Source organism: Callospermophilus lateralis, chromosome 10 (genome assembly GCF_048772815.1).
Source record: "Callospermophilus lateralis isolate mCalLat2 chromosome 10, mCalLat2.hap1, whole genome shotgun sequence".
In the NCBI taxonomy this organism is placed as follows: Eukaryota; Metazoa; Chordata; class Mammalia; order Rodentia; family Sciuridae; genus Callospermophilus; species Callospermophilus lateralis.
The window spans coordinates 13,742,809-13,756,792 of NC_135314.1; the positions used below are offsets into that span (position 1 = coordinate 13,742,809).

The following is a 13,984-nucleotide window of genomic DNA, read 5'->3' on the forward strand; positions in this document are numbered from 1 at the left end:
AGCTAATATTAGGCATGTTGAGAGATGTAAGGGGAGATGTAGAAAGGATAAAAGGTGTATTAAAGAAATTAGCTATAGAACTTTCTAGAACAATCTAGGCAAAATCAAGGTGGCCTGAATAAGTATGGTGGCCATATGGGGAAGATAACAAGATGGATTTAGTAGATAGTTAGGGGAAAAAGGAATCTGCTAATTGATGGAGTGGAGTAGTAGAAGGAGAAGAAAGGATCATGGATAGCAACAAAATTCCTGGCCTGCATCTCTGAGTGGAGAATGGGTGGTTGTTAGGATTCAGGATTCTGAAAGAAGACCAGATGTAGGGAGGTCTGGACTCAATGGCATTAGCAATAGATTCAATATGTTTGCAGTTTCCATAGAATCGAGTAACCATTTGGTAAGTCAGGACCATCACTAAGAATTCAGATTCATGTGCTTACTTGGGCAGCACATATACTAAAATTAGGACAACCGAGAGAAGATTAGCATGGCCCTGTGCAAGGACAGCATGAGAATTTGTGAAGCATTCCATGTTTTTTCCCATCAAAATTGAAGAAAGTTAAGTGGAGTAGAGTAGGGGGATCGAAGGGGAGAGAGGAGGAAAGAAAATGGAATGAATCTGACCTAACTTTCCTATGAACATACATAAATACACCACAGTGAATCTCACCATTATGCATATCCATAGTCATTAGTTAAGAAAAAAAACACTGTAAGTAAATAGTAGAAAGATCAATAGAGTAGAGGGAAGGGAACATGGAGAGAGAGCGGGAGAAGGAAAGGGGAAGTACTGGGGACTGAATTAGAGCAAGTTATATTTAATCATAATGTAAGGAATAATTAAAAACAAACAAACGAATTAAAAGAACCACAGCCTCTGGGACAGGAGTCCCCTGTGTTTTTCCTTCACTGTTAAAGCAATACACCTTCTTTTTCCTTTTTCTAAAAAAAAAAAAAAAAAAAAAAAAAAAGAATTGGATTCACATGATCTTGACAGCTGAATTCACGTGATACAGAGTGAGAAGAGAAGATGGCAGAAAGGCAGCCAGCGTGGAACCTCAGAGAAAAAAACCTCAGAGAAAAGAAACCAGGAGCACAGTGTCATGGAGGGAAGGATGTCAGCAGTGTGGTCAGGTGAGGAAGAGGCCATCAGTACACTTGGTGAAGGAAGTAACCAGGGAGGGTATGGAGCTGTGATTGAGGAGAAAATCCAGGAAAGGATATTTTAAAAATTGGTGTTGGAGAGGAAAGAAAAGATAGCCTACAGCTGAGGGGTGTAGCATAGGAAGAGAAATATCTTGTGGATGGGGAGAAAAGAGTTTCCAGGGCCTGGCAAGGAGCCAACCCAGACAGCTGCTTAAGCATGCATACCTTAAAGGCAATAATTATTGACACAGGGTTTTGGAAGATATGCAAAAAAGAAAAAAAAATAATGCACTGAAGATCCAAGTAGAGAGGTTAAGCTGGCAACAGAGAAAGATGCATCTTATCTCTGCATTGTGCCTTAACTCCTTCTGACTTCTCAAAGATTCTTCCATGTAGATTACTTAGGTGTACAGGAACCCTCTCATTTGGAGACTTAAGGAGAAGCCCACCCTATCCTCTGCCTCCTCTAGCTATTGTCACCACATCCATTATAGACACCACCTTCCTGTAGGTCCTCTCTCTCCCCTGCCTCCTTTGTCTTTATCTGGCCTTTTTTTCCTTTCACGCTGCAATTAGGATATTGTTCCTACCATTATGCTAAATATCCCTGATGAAAATCAAGATGTGTAACTCTTGTCTAACTCAAGGGACATTTCTTCCATTTATTTCTTTCTCTTATATTAAAAAAAGTCAATATTTTTCACCAAACACTCCCAACTCCCTCCCACTTTGACATTATGGTACATCCCATAATTCTCCAACCATCCCCTCCTTGATTATGATCCTCTTTTTATCTCCTAGCCGTGGATATTCTGAAGCCTTTTGTCAAGCCTCCTCTGCTTTTCTTCTTCTCTCCTTCTTTTCTTTGGTGAGATCCTTCATCTATACATTTTGGTTTTCTCTCTGATGCCCTTTTCTAAATCAGTCACCACCCTAAGTTCATGCTGATTGGTCATCACAGTGGCCTTTATAATATTCCCCTCAGTGGTCTGACAATTGCATCTCGTTAGGTCAAACACCGACTTCATCTTTTTTTCCTTCTTAGTCATGGCCTCCTCAGTTTCTTTAATTCTGTTGCCGGAAACACCATACTCCAGGTAGCAAATATGGAAGTCATAATGAGTCCTGCTGTCTTAGGTTTCTATCATCTAAACTACCCCCAACTCCATTGCATTAATACCATCTGCAGTGCTTGACTCTCTCTATATATTTTCCATGCTTCTACCCTAGTCTCAGCTTTAAATACACTCATATATAGAAAATTATAAGATCTCATCATTTCACTATTCCCAAAGTCATGTTACCCTGCACAGCATTAGTGGACTTGATTTTTCATAAAACCTGATTTTTACCATGCAACTTCCTTTATCAAGAGCCTCATTACCTATGGAATCAAGCCTGTGCCCTGAGCTTCACGTGACTCACCAAACTCCAGGCTTATTCATTCCCATTTTACTTTTCTACATTTTCTCTACCACTCTTCAACTATAGACCTCACTCCAAGTGAGCTTCTCTTCACAAGACTTGTGGATCATTTGCATCCCTGTTGCTAAGCCTTTGACACTGTTTTTTCTTCTCTCAGAATTCCCCACCTACTTCAAGTCTTACAACTTCTTTGGAGTATATTTTTAAAACTTTAGGAAAAGTGAACTTTCATTATTATCTCACTAATGTGGACATTTACATTTATATTAAACTTAGTCTTTCATTATGTACATTTTATATGATTATAATACTGGGTATTTTTTTTAAAAAAAACTGGTATAGCTTGTTACTTTAAAAATATAAAGAATTTTAGCCTTAAAGAAGAAGGAAATTATGTCATTTTCAGGAAAATGGATGGAATCAGAGAACATTATATTAAGTGAAATATGCCAGATTCAGAAAGACAAATGTGATATGTGTCCTCTCATATGTGGAAGCTACAGAGAAAAAAGGAAAAAATGAGATCACGTGAGAATAGAAGGGAGACTATTAGGGAGGATTAAAGGGAAGAGGGGAAAGGAGGAGGGGTATTGGGGAATGATGTTAATCCAATCATGTTATATGCAGTTACCAATATGCCACAAGGAACCCTATGGTCCCTTATAATTAATTGTACCAATAAAATAACTTTAAGAAATAAGAAAATTAAAAAAATTATTTTGTTATAAACCTCTGTCAATACTAAGGACAGATATTTCAGAAAATAAGATAGCTATTGAGTGAATATTGTTGAAAGAGACTGCATAAAATCAAAGACTTTATTCTCATTGTGTCACAAGAGCTGATAACCGTTCACAGTCCTAGAACTGGGCAGAGAGACATGTATGTGATTTCTTAAATAAAGAAAGGAGTAGAATCTGGGTTGTTCAATGTGACTCTTGGTACCACAGGTCTTTGTCATTTTCTCTTGCAACATAAAATTAATCAGAGGGCCTGACCAGAAATATTTTAAGTGAGCTATTTTCTTCTCATGTCAGAGAGCTCAAAGTAATAGAATAAACAGTATTTTAAAAAAACATACTCACAAAGCACAGCAACATGAAGATTTAAAACATGATTTTCCTCTGGCAATTATCCAATTAAAACTGCTAAACAAAAAGTCAAGAAATTCATTTATGAACAAAGATCCCTTCTTGGGAAAATCAGTGTGCAGAGCTTAGCCCAGGCACACATAAGTTTTTTTCACTGTGACTCTTAAAATATAGCCAATCTATTTTATAATAAAAAGTAGCATTCATATTTCTGCTACAAAAGCCCAAAGAACCCCTAGCTGTTTGGAAAAGAGTCAAATTTCCAGCAGTTCCTTTCACAGGATCAGAAAGAGGGACACACAAAAATGTGGCAAAACAACAATTCACAATGAAATATCTGAGGGGTTTAATGGACTGTTTTCCCAAGTGAATTATTCTGCTTGTGGAAGACCCTTAGAAATAGGTGATCTTTTGCAAGTTACAGGTTCAACATTGGAAGCTGAGGGTGTGCTGTATGTTTGTGTCCTCAGTGACACATTTTGCAAAACATCTGAATTTTAAGAAAAAGTGTGGATCATCTGTTTAAAGCACCAAAATTCAACTTAATACATCATGCCTTTACCTAAACTTCTGAGTGATATATGCACATCCTGTACTCTACTTAGACCTCCACAAAGTTTGTGAGTTTAACCACTTATTTAGAACAATAGTGCCTTCCAAATTTAAGAAAAATTCAGAAAAATTTCACACTTTCTTAACACTTCAGGACTTGGAATTCCCATTTTTTTCATTAATATCTGCATAAAGGTTAAAACCCATACTCCATCCAGATGTTGGAATGCAGAGGTCTGACAATTATTCTTGATAATCGGTCTGGTGAAGACCTCTAAGGGATAAAACTATACACGATATGATGAATATACTTCTACAGCTCCACTGGATCTCCTTAAGTTTTTCCCTGGCCATCAATCTAACTGTCATCCCCATCGTGATCTCTGAGTCACATCACGACAATAATGTTTTAGGTCATTCTGCTTTACCACTAACGAATTCACATCTGGCATCTCATCACCATGGAGACTGTGATTGTTTGAATTGTGACCTCTCTTTACCCCCTAATGTCTTCTGTTGATGTCTTAATCTCTCATACCTAAGAATGTGACTGTATTTGAAGACAGCGTTTTTAAAAGAGGTAACTAAGTTACAAAGATGCCATAAGGTGGACCCTAATCCGATAGGATAGGTATCCTTATGAGAAGAGGGAATCAGGACACAAGACTACACAATGACACAGGGTGAAAGCAGCAAGGCAAGGAGAGAGGCCTGGGAGGAAAGGAAACCTCTGAGACCATGATTTCAGACTTCTAGCTACTGGAATAAAAAGAAATACACTTTTGTTATTTAAGCTACAGACTCAGTAGAGCTTTGTCTTGGCAGCCTCAGAAAACTGAGACAGAGCCTCTTCTGTAGCATTAGGATTCCCAAGTATGAGAACTAATTTAGTGTTCCTATGACCTGAACGAGAAGTCTAATTACTGATTAATATGGGTAACACTTTATCCTTAAAGTTTTCAGACTGAAGAGAAATATATATCTTTACATAAAAATAGTAAAAATAGCCAACACTTAGTGAGCAATCTTTATGTGTCATGCAAGCTTTTAAGAGCTCCAGAAGGTATTACTTTTAGATAAATCTATTACTTTGTTCACTCCTCTAATGTTCAATGCAATAAATACTATTATTATCTGTAGTTTAAGGATGAGAAAATTGAGGCAAAGAGAACTTAAGTGACATATCTGCAAAGAAATCAGGGATATGTTTGTCAAAGTAGTTTAACTCCAACTTGTACATTTACCATTAATAGCCTCTTCATATATGTACAAAATGTCTATTTTCCTATGTATTTGAACATGTTGTCACCCCTACTTTCAAATAAAAACTATCCAAGATATTTTTTATATAGGTGTAAAATTTCAACTATCTTTTAACTAGCACTTCTTCAGGAACAAAACATTTGGGTTTCAATCCAAGATCACGCCTCTCTTTTCTTTCTCAGTTTTCATCCTTACAATTTTCTGACATCTTTATTAAAAACAAATATATCTATGTGTACCCATGATATTTTTTAGTCCAACCATTGATTAAATATAATTCTTGACCTGATGTTCAATCTCATTAAGATAAAGAAAAATGTATTAAAAAGCCAAAGGAGAAGGAAGGAAAGAGTGGAAATAGAAAAAAAAAGAATTATAAATGTAATCACTGGATCTTATATCAGGCAAAAATGATTCACAGAGTTAAATATGCAAAGAACATTGTAGAGGAATGGGAAGCCCCTCTAAAAGTCTGGTTTCCATTTGGAATGTATCTGGCATACTAAAAGGATCTCTCCAACAGGAGGTACACACAGTCGTAGAGTTCAAAGTCCCCAATATCAAATGTGAAATGCCTAAAAGAAACTTTAGCCAGTTCTTATCAGACATCTAAGTGCTGCAGAAAATGTCAGTAAAGCTTTAAGGACTGAGAGTATTGACCATTTTGTTAACTTCAACAGTTTCATTAGAAGTATCCCGAAGCTTGTGAAGTGAAAAAGACTGGTCAGATGAACTCTGAGGGCTGGTGGTCCTGGAATGGCACCTGATAAAAAAGTAACACAGTTCAGTAATTATGCCCCTTTTTTAAAACTGAATGACTAAAATAATTCATTTCAATAGTATCTTCAGAAGTTCCAAAAGGTAATAGAACACATGGCAGGATAGGGTTACACGTTGAATTAAGAACTAAGAGTCACCTGGTCAGAATCATCACGTTGTAAAAGAATCCCTTTAGCTATGGAGGAGATTTCAGAGTCTTGTTTCTGTTATATTAGCCTTTTGTACAACTTTGGGAAAGATTATGAAACTGTTTATATTGGAAGAACCATCAGCTTGTAATTTTATTCATTAATACTGAATCTTTCTATTTTTTACAGATGTAACTCAGTCTTCCTTTGGACTATTCTTCGAAAATGTAAAAAGTGATCGTGTTTCCCCCAAGTCATCTATTTGTTACATGAACACTCCAATTCTCAGCTCTTAATCTATGAAACACTTCCAGAACATCTGCATTCTGTAGGTACTTCCCTATAAATATGCATTTAATTAATTTATTATGTAAATCTTTTTTCCCTTTCTATAGGTGGTGTCTGTACTCTGTGTTTGCTTTCCTTTCTCGCACAGAAGACTTTAGTTTGATGTAAGCTCACTCATCCACTTTATCATTTTTCCCTGTGTTTGGGAGGTCTTGTCCAAAAACAAACAAACAAACAAAATTCTTCCATATTCTAATGTCCTGAAGTGTTTCTCCTATTTTTAATTTTAATAATTTCATAGTTTCACATCTAGTAATTTCATAGTTTCACTGAAGTACTTTGTCCAATTAGAGTTTACTTTTGTAACTGGTGAGAAATAGGGTCCAGTTTCATACTTCTGCATGTGGATGATATTCAACTTTCTCAGCCCCATTTATTGAAAAAAAAAAACACTACTAATCCTTTTCCTAATTCATAATCTTAGCATCTTGATCCAAAATCAGTTGACTATGTATGTATGGGTTTACTTCTGAGCTCCATTCTGCTATGTTGGTCTATGTATTTATTATTTATGCCAATACCATGATTGGTTTCATTACTACAAATTTGCAGTATGTTTCAATGTCAAAGAATATAATACCTTCTGTATTTTTGTTTCCTCAAGATAGTGTTGGCTATTTGGATTGTGTGGTGCCATATAAATTTTAAAATTATTTTTTCTAGGTCTGGAGAAAATGTCATTGATACTTGGACAGAGATCATATTGAACCTGTAAATCATTTTGGGTAGTATGGACATTTTAACAATATATCTTTTCTAATCCATAAAACCCAAGATATCTTTCCACTGTTTTGTGTCCTCTTCATTTTCTCTCACCACTGTTTTATAATTTTCATTGTAAAGATATTTTAACATTTAGTTAAACGTGTTCCAAGATATTTTAATTTTTCATAGCTATTATAAATGAAATTGATTTCTGGATTTTTATTTCAAATAATTTGCTATATCAATGCCACTGATTTTTTTGTATTGATTTTGTATCCTGCAACTTTACTAAGTGCATTAATTTAGCTCTAACAGTTTTTTGGAAGACGAATTTTTTTCTCTATGTTAGACCATGTTTTCTTACTTTTCAATTTAGCTGCCCTTTATTTCTTTCTCTTGCCTGATGGCTCTACCCGAGACTTCTAGAACTACATTGGACAAAAGTGGTAAAAGTGGGCATTCTTGTTTTGTTCCAGATCTTACAGAGAAATCTTTAGCTTTTCCCAATTCAGCATAACATTAGGTCTTTGCTTATTATTAAATAACATTTATTATGCTGAAGTATGTTCCTTCTATACCAAATTTGTTCTATATTTTTTGTTGAATTTTATCACACACCCTTTCTGTACCTTCTGAGCTAACTCTATGTTTTTTATCCTTTATTCTGTCACTGTTGTTTGTCATATTTATTGATTTGTTTACATCGACCCATTCTTTCATCACTGAGATGAATTCAACTTGACCACAGGGACTAATCTTTTCAATATGTTGTTGGATTCAGCTTGCTAGCATTCTGGTCAGCATTCTTGCATGTATGTTAGTGAAGGATATTGTGTGTACTTTCTGGTTGTTCTGCCCTTGTCTGGTTTTAGAAACAGGGTAAAGCTGGCTTCATAGAATGTGTTTGAAAGAATTCCTTAATCTTCTATTCTTTGGACTAACGTAAGGAAAACTAGTATTATTATCTATGTATTATTTATTTAATGCACTACTGGGGTGCTATACCCCTGAGCAATATCCCTAACCCTTTTTATATTTTTATTTTTAGATGGAGTCTCATAAAGTTTTAGAGGCTGACCTTACGGTTGCAATCCTCATGCTTGAGAGCCCCAAGTCTTACAGACGTGAACAACCATGTGCAGCTTAGTTCTTTAAATCTTTGGCAGAACTCAGGAGTTAGGCCATTTTTTATCTGAGCTTTTCTTTGATGGGGGGCCTTTTATTACTGATTAAATGTCTTCACTTGTGATTTATCAATTCAAACTTTCAATTTACTGAAGTTACAGTCTTGGAAATCTGTCTAGGAATTTGGTATTCTAGGTTATCAATTTTGGGCATAGAGTTTTTCATAATGAATTATAATGGTCTTTTGAATTTCTGTGTTGACAGTTGTACTATCTCCCTTATCTGATTTTATTATTTGAACCTTCTCATTTTTAGTTAACCTAGCTAGTGGTTTATGTATTCATTTTTTCAAAGAATTAGCTCTTTGTTTTATTAATATATTTTCTATTTAGTACATTTCATATATTCTTGCTCTGATCTTTATTACTTGGTCCCTAAGGGGTTTGGTCTATTCTTGTTTTTCAAGTTCCTTAAGATGCAATGATAAGGGGCTGTGGTTCTGGCTCAGTGGTAGAATACTCACCTAGCATGTGCAAGGTGTTGGGTTTGATCCTCAGTGCCACCAAATAAATAAATAAATAAATAAACAAATAAATAAATATTTTGTGTCCAACTACAACTAAAAATTTTTTAATTCAAAATAAATAAATAAATAAAGATGTAATGATAGATTAATTATTTGAGATATTTCTACTTTTTCAACACGGACATTGAACATTATAAACTCTATGGCTTTTCCTATGTTTGATATCTTGGGTCTCAATTTTCATTTGTTTCTAGAGACTTTTGTATGTTGCTTGTTCAAAAGTAAGTTCTCTAATTCCCATATATTTAGTTTCTATATTTTCTCTTGTTAGTGATGTCTATTGTTATTGCATTTGGTCAGAAAAGACACTCATAATTATTTCAGTTTTTTGAGATTTCTTTAGTAACATAATCTATCATGGAGATGTTTTATGAGCTGATGACAAAAGTATGTATTCTTGAACTATTAGATGACATGTTCTGTCAATGTCTGACAGGTCCATTTGTTCTAGGTTGCAATTTAGTTCTGTTATTTTCTTTGCTGACTTTCCATCTTGATCATCTTGATCACTTTGTTGAAAGTGGATTTGTAATATCTAAACTTTTTTCTGTGTCAGAAATTATCTTTTCATTATGTTCATTCATATTTCTTTTATATATTTGGCAAAATGTAGACACATGTTTTTGCCAGAATCTGGCAGGCATGATTTTAGTCCAATGACCAGTAAAGTCCTTATTAACATCTGAAACTTCATGATTTTAATATTGGATACCTATATATTTATAATAGTATTTTCTCTTTGTGAATTGACCCCTTTACCCTTGTAAATACTTTCCTTGAGTCTGTTTTTGTTTTAAAGTCTATCTTATCTGCTATAAATATAGCTACTCAGTGCTATTTTCTTAATTTCTTTTTATTGGAATTAATGTCTTATGCAACCAAAGAATTCTTCCCTCCAAATTTCATATGTTTTTCTTTTTAAACTGCAAAACTTTTCAAATCTTTCTGTCCTTCTAGCTTTTGATTCTCACTGTAAACTTGTCTAAAAGGAACTAGCAGTATCCACGCCATAGCCCTAATGCTGTACTCTCTCAAAATTTCTTCTCCTAGATGCATTAATCTGTCACCTTTAAATTTAGCCTCACACAAAATCTTAGTCCATGGGAAAAATGTAGACACATGTTTTTGCCAGAATCTAGCAGGCATTTTAGTCCAATGACCAATAAAGTCCTTATTCACATCTGAAACTTCATGAGCATTGCCTTTACTGTTCACATTTCTATTATATTTCTGGTCTTCTGAATTTCTACCAGAATTTTTTGCTAAGCTCTGCTTACAACACCTGGGTTTGTACAGTCTGCATTGCCAAACATTTCCACAATTCCTCCCACAAACCAGTTACAATGGCTTCTGAAACTCATAGTTGTTATCACAGCAATGACCCCATACCTGTTACCAATTTTCTGTATTAGCTTTTCATCACCATTATGAAAACATCTGACATAAGCAACTTAAAGAAAGAGGGTTTTATTTTGTTTCATGGTTTCAGATATTTCAGTCCAAGATTAACTGGCTCCTGGACAGAAACACTGTGGCAGAGGAAACATATCAGCTCATGGCAGACAGGAAACAGAGAAGGAGAGAGAAAGATAGAGGGGAAGAAAGGAAAGGGTCTGTTGACAAGAAATACACTTACAGAACATGCTGCCAATGACTTACTTCCTCCTACCTTGCCTTACTGTCTCCTCGTTTTACACTTCCCGGTAGGTAGGCCATTTAACATCTATGAATTAAATCTCCTGATGAGGTCAGAGCCTTCTTGATCCAATCACTGTCTAATTTCCCAACTCTGAACGTTGTCATATTACTTCATTGGAGACCAAGCCTTCAACACATGAGCCTTTGGGGAACATTGCAGATGGTGTAATGGTTTAGACCATTACATTCACCAAAAAGCATCAGAAGTTTTTGGGAAACCATGACCTCAGTTAATAAGGTTAATAATAAATAGGCCAGATATTAACCAGTGTGGAAGATCTTTTAGGTAGAAATTTAAAAACAGTTGTTTTAAGGACCTTGAAGAAAACACAAAGAAATATTTTAATATTCTAAAAGAGAAATTTAGCAAAGACATGGAAACAATTTTGAAAAAAATCAAGCAAATTATTGAGCTGAAAATTAAATACAAAATAGAAGGCATTCATAGCAAGATAAATTGCTTAGTATCTCAATTATATCTCAATAAACTGTTGAATGCTTGAGACAGACAAGTAAGTTTTGAGAGCTTGCTCTACCAGTTATCAAAAATTCAGAGCTATAGCAATAAAGAGAGTGCAATAATAGTGGAAGGCCAGACAAACAGACTAATGGAAAATAACAGAGAATGTAGAAATAAAAACATGAATGCCTGGCTTACCGTAAATGTTGCATTGTAGAACAGAGAAAGAAGAATGGTCTTTTATGTAAATAGAGCAGTATTTTTAAAAAGAATAAAAAACATGACATTTTCCTGTTTTCAAAAATCCTCCAGTTTTGTTTCAGGTTCATAAATCAGAAAGGCAAACTGATGTTTAAGGAAAAAGTTAACTCTGAACACACTGATTCAGAATTGTCTCCTTGCTGTCTTATGTGGACCTACTGGAATATTATAAGAGTGCAGGTATACCCAAAATTATTTTTTCAGAATTGGCTTGGTTTGGTGGTTCATGTCTATAATCACAACTTGGGAGGCCAAGGCAGGAGGATGGAAAGTTTAAGGGCAGCCTCCCCAACTTAGCGAGAGACTAAGCAATTTAGCTAGATTGCCATCTAAAAAAAAAAAAAGAAAAAAAAATTAAAAGTCTGGGTATATGGCTCAATGGTAAAACACCCCTGGATTAAATCACTGGTGCCAAAAATAAAAATAAAATAAATATTTTAGCACAATTAAATAACTTCCAGAATGTTTCATTCATTAATCATTCATAGTCCTTCTTTTTAAAGAGGAAATTTCTCTGAAAGTTTTGGAGCTCAGTAAATGATACCCAAAAGTGAAGACCTCAGAAGCAGCCCCAGATGTAGTTTATTTCTGACATTCTTCCCTCAGATTCTGTCCTTCATCCACATTTTCCCTTGAGGTAAGTTATGTAAACTAGAATTCTTCAAGGCAGGTCACAGAAACCAGAACTCTCTTTCCCCAAAGCAAGTCATAAAACCTAAAAAATGATCCTATAATATTTTATCTTTCTGTGTAACTGTTGGCCATAAAGAAATCAAGACTCCATTCCCTCCAGTCCCATACTCAGGAGAAAGAAGGAAAGAAAAAAAAAAAACTGAATCTAAACAGACAGGCCTTCTGAGTTCCTTACTCAGTTAATTGCTATTAGATTATTAGATCAGAACTTTTCTTTTCCAATTATGTATCTACATGAATGTCCATGCTTCATCCAGACTTAGCATGAAAATGCTTTGCATAAATTCAAATATTAGTTTTAAGTATAAGGTCTTTGATCTTGGCAGCCTGTCTTTTTGTTAAGGGTGTAATCCATGAACTTTTGTTAATGGACAGGAAAAAGATCATTCCCTTATCCGCACCTACAAAAGAGGACCAAAGCCTTATGTTCCATCTTTAATTACTCCCTCTTTTCCTTTTTTCTGTGGCAAAATGCTTTTTGGCATTTAAGTTCTTTTACTGTCTACAGTGTTTTACCATAAGCACTCTGCTGCCTCCTAAGATTCATACTGTCAACTTTAACTGTGATAAGCAGCCTCATAAGCTCAGATGTTACATTAATTTCATGCAGTCACTTTTTATAGTTTTCCCAACATGCATATGGAGTACTTTATTCAGTTGCAGATGTTTTTAGAATAGGTTTTTCTCAGCAAATATGAGTGATAGTCAATAATACATAATGAAGTGCTAACATGTTGCTACTTATGAGCACCAAAGCTATACCATATATCATATTGCCATGAAGGTATATCATACAACAGATGCACATTATTTTCTTTTATAGTACAATGTGTTTTGTATGAGTGTGGCATGTGTGGGTGTGGGTGTGTTGTGTATGTGTAGGCTTGTTGATCTTTCCACACACTTGAGACAATCATTTGCTCATATATATATATATATATTTTCACATGAATATAAAATAACCTCTATTTGTTTGATTGTAAATTGTACTAACTTATCTTGCTTATTTTTGCAGAGCCTTATTCAAAATAATCTTAGAAAAGTTGACTCTGTTTAGTATGTGTGATACTAATATCCATTGAAGAAAGTTAACATGTTTATAGCACTTAACTCTATAACTTACTTACCTTCTGGAAATTTATCTTAGAATAATCAAAAAGTAAGAAAAGGACTATATGCATAAGGATAATTTTTATATTGGTTACCTGTGTTAACCCACAGAATGGAAGCAGCCAAAATGTTGACATTATGATCATGGATAGAGGTAGGGGGTCATATGCAAATTATGCCTTATCTATTTAATAAAATGATGAGGTAATCAAAATAGTTAATATGAATATTACATTAAAAATGGGAAGTGTTAAAGATATATAGATGCGCATACTAAGATTTCTCTAGTCTAATAATCAGCACATAAACCTTACTTAGTTTGTAGATCTAAAGGTAGAATTCTAAAAACAGAGAATTGGATCAAACTTTTAAATGATTAAGAATAATTTTCTAAGTATATATTTCTTTCCAAAATAATGCACAGTTAAAATTGTGAGACTGATGAGTCTGTGTTCTTTGGTGAGCATTTGTCAGTTTTCGGGTTATCCAACCCGAGCCTCTCATATCATTATCTCAATCTTCTCTTTGGAGGAAAACTCTATATGTATGGACTTTGGAAATAGCAACCATTTTCAAGTAGAAAGATGAAAGGACAAGTTTATTCCAATTTTTCTAT

The 13,984-nt window shown here is 34.6% G+C and overlaps 1 non-coding gene across 1 annotated transcript; it reads left to right on the forward strand.

Annotated features, from left to right (window-relative positions):
• The first annotated feature begins 429 nt into the window (after window positions 1-429).
• LOC143409110 (U6 spliceosomal RNA) lies at window positions 430-535 on the forward strand. Its single transcript, XR_013092616.2, has one exon. It is a non-coding gene; the product is annotated as a U6 spliceosomal RNA (small nuclear RNA).
• Window positions 536-13,984: the final 13,449 nt, after the last annotated feature.